Source organism: Heterocephalus glaber, unplaced genomic scaffold (genome assembly GCF_053883595.1).
Source record: "Heterocephalus glaber isolate CG9 unplaced genomic scaffold, H.glaber_assembly_v1.0 deba00001442, whole genome shotgun sequence".
In the NCBI taxonomy this organism is placed as follows: Eukaryota; Metazoa; Chordata; class Mammalia; order Rodentia; family Bathyergidae; genus Heterocephalus; species Heterocephalus glaber.
The window spans coordinates 54,046,390-54,050,026 of record NW_028258296.1 but is presented as its reverse complement, the minus strand read 5'-3'; the positions used below and the strand labels follow the sequence as shown (position 1 = coordinate 54,050,026).

Below are 3,637 nucleotides of genomic sequence, written 5' to 3'. Positions count from 1 at the left end.
TTGGGGAAGCATGTAGGCCTGGTCATTCCATCTTTATCTTGAGGCCTGGCCTTTGACAGATGCACTTCCAATCACACTTGTAATGTGTAATGTGTTCTCCTCTTCTGTACTGACTCCCTTGAGGACCTAGCCCTGTCTGACTGCCTATAATATTTTTACCTAACTTAGCTGTCTATAACGCCTGGAGCAGAGCCCTATCAGCCTCTCCTTGTTTTTCCTTCCTGGCACCTGCTTTATCCAACTTGTGAGCACTCTTTCCAGTTGTGGGTCAAGGGTTTCTTCCCTGGGAGACCAATGTGCATGGGATTCTTCTAGCACCTCAGCATTTTAATCTGGTCGAATGGAGCTTTTCCTTGATTGTCCATGAACCAGCTTTCATCTCTGCTGGTTGTCCCTAGTTTGGGCAACAAGCATGCTTTAGTAACTTAGGCCACTACTATGTTCATTCATGTCCCAGGAAGAGGTTTTATATTCTGAGAAATTTGGATGAAGCTAGGGATCTCAAAAAAAAAAACAAAACCCCAAAACAACCCACTCTATTAACACACTGGAAGTCAGAAGAATTAATACCCTAATAAATCTAAATTCACTCTCCCTGTGAATAAGTTTACAAACCATTTTATTTGCTTTTTGGTATGTGTTGTTGTTTTGTTTGGTTTTTTTGATACCGGGTATCGAACTTAGGACCTTGCACTTGTGGGACAGACAGCGGCACCACTGAGCTAAATCCCTGGCCTTGCGAACCATTTTATATTTGCTCTATTTAAAGTCTTCAAGTAGGAGCACATTAAGCTCAATCCCATCACTTTAGAAGGCCAAGCATTCTAAAACTCAGCAGTGGCTCTGCATGTCCCTCGGGCACACAAATCATTCCCAGCTGCTGTCCTATACACTGGACTTCGGCTGCTGTCACTCTCAGCCTCGCTATTCAGCTGTCAGAGGGTGCCCAGGTACAGCTGCTCGGGTCTGTTTGCTCACTTCTCCCAAACAAATCAGGGAGGCCACTTTTGGTGAAAAAGAAAAATATAATTCAAAGCTAGCTCCAAGGAGACAGAAGCCTCCCATCTTGCCACAAATCAGCATCTCACTTTGTTTAGGTTCACAGGAGCCATTTACAGAAAGGAACAGAGGGGAAAAGGAATAGAATGAGACAATGCCCATCTCCGGCCTCCCTGTGTCCCTTTCCTGTGGAAAGGAAACTTGAGCTTCACCTCCTGGCGTCAGCATCTCAAGGCGGGCTGTCACACCCTCAGCCTAGGGAAGTTTAAAGAAGCCACCTTCCTCCAAAGAGGACTGTTTAGATGTTTAAATTTCCACTTTGCCCCACCAGTTACAAGGAAAAGGAACTCCTGGCCTAGGCTGGCCTGTGTTTGGGCTCCAAGCTCGGCCCCTGGCAGGCTCCCCTTTCATGCTCAGCCCGTGTTTCCTGAAGCACAGCCACTACTTTGGGAGAGCAGGTTCCAAGGAGTTTGCAGAGTGAGCCACAGCTGGCCTGCTCCCCACCCATCCCAGGAGCGCAGCCTGTTTGTTACCCCTGCTCTGGGGCTCCCCATGCAGATGATCTCCCTCTCTTAGCACATTGGCTCCAGACTCTCAGGAATTTTAATCAAGTCTCAAGCTTTCTGTTACATTCTTATCCCAGAGCAATGACTGCCTGGGGCAACCGACAGTTTCAATATACTGAGAGCAGCTATTCAAATTTGTTCTTTCTTAAACTGTTATTTACTATAGGAGTCTATATGTCCAGTTGTCACTATGCTCCAATTTAATATCTGCCTTGACAATATCATTAAGTGTAGTCAGCTATCTTTTTAAAAGCTATAGAGTTTTCCATTTTACAGATGGGAAAACAGCCTCAGAGTGATTGCGTGAGACATTCAAAGCCATACAGCTGCTATTTGGAAATGTGTTGGACAACAAACTCATGATTTTTCCTTGTCTTCAGACATGAAGGAAGAGATTATACAGATGAGCCTTAGGGACGGCCTGTGTACCTCTTGAGCTATGTAGGAGTATTTTGAGGAATTTGCTACTGGTTTTCTCAAAAAAACCATGGGTGATAGAGTCCCGGACAGGTTTCCAGGAACTTGTATGAGATGACAAAGAATTGGACATGACATGTGACCATAAGGCAAAAGCAGCAAAGTTTAATGAAGTTTAATTAGGCGATGGTCCACTCAGAGTGAGTGGGAAGGAAAATACCACAGAGGCTTGAAGGCATTGGGTTTAAGAATTTAAAATTTGCACTAGGTCTGGGGTGCTTCCCACTGTGCAATTTCCTCAAGCCAATTCATCAACCTGCATCATTTTCTTAGAAATTTTTTTTCTAAATAAACATAGAATCCATTTTGCACAAGAAATAAGAAGGCTCACTTTGGGCTCCTCATTACTTGAATACGTTAGCCAGGAGAAGATGTTAGCCAGGTGGAATTATCTCTCAATTGCATATCAGCTAGATGAAGAAGAAAAAATGAAAGTGGCAGGGGCAGAGTTACTAGTGAAGACTAGTTTTTTTGACACGTTTTTTGTTTTTGTTTTTTGATACTGGGGATCAAACTGAGGACCCTGCACTTGCCAGGCAGGCGCAGCACCACTGAGCTATATCCCTGGCCCTTATCACGTATTTTTACAGCAGCTTTCTGAAAATACAGATGACAGTGGGCTTTTCTCTATTATAAACAATGCCTTAAAAGGTTGAGGATTAGAAGTAATCCTGTTCAACTCTCCCAGGGTATTAGAGGGTCAGGATTGAACCTATAAATGAAAAATCATGTATTTGCAATTATAAAGAACACTGGTTTGCAATTAGAAAATTAGGGAAAATGTGGTTCAGCTTGAATTCTGTCTTGATGGGTCCAGAACTGTCAGACACCTGTACATGCACCTTTCTTGGCTGAGTTACAACAGGAAGGTTATTCTATATTTGTTGTTAATTGTTGCCAGGTTATGACGCTGAACAACTTTGGTAGAAGATCAGGGTTCAATAGATGCACTAACCAAAACTTACTGGTGAAGAAATGCACAGAACTAAAACAGCAGAAAGTCCTTCAAACAGATATGGAATGAATCTTAGAAGAAAGTGATGGGTTGGGAATGTTAGATGAAGACGAAGAAGATTTGCAGAGGGCTCTGGCACTAAAGTCCTTAGGAAACTGACATGGAAGATGAAGAAGCAGATCTCCTCAGGGCTAGTCAGTTCCAGAAATATAAAAAGCTGTTCCACAGACACCAGGTACAAAGCTTACATCAGGAGAGCTGTGGAAAAGAAGAAAAACCTACTTTGAAAAGCAACAGCAGCAGTAGCAGGCAAATTAACCAGGGCAAGGTTCACATCCACACAAAAGGGCAACCCCTAGTTCAGGAGCACTGGGGAATGAGCTAGGTGAGGCTATGAGTGAAGAAGACATGCTTACGGGCAGCTATGAGTATGTCTTTACAAACTTACAAATTGAAAACAGAAAGGAAAAAATATTTTTTAAAAAATCATTTAGATATTCATATTTTCCAACATGGTCCTGTGTGATTATAGCATAGTGTGCATTTTGGTAATGTGTCAAAGAGAACAATGTGCATTGGAGGAAATGTTTAGGAGGTTTGCAAACAAAATGACAAGAAGGTGGAAAATGTGTCAGTTGTA

General features: G+C 42.8%; 1 pseudogene; it reads left to right on the top strand.

Annotated features, from left to right (window-relative positions):
- The first annotated feature begins 847 nt into the window (after window positions 1-847).
- Window positions 848-3,637, top strand: LOC101722684 (ataxin-3-like; annotated as a pseudogene).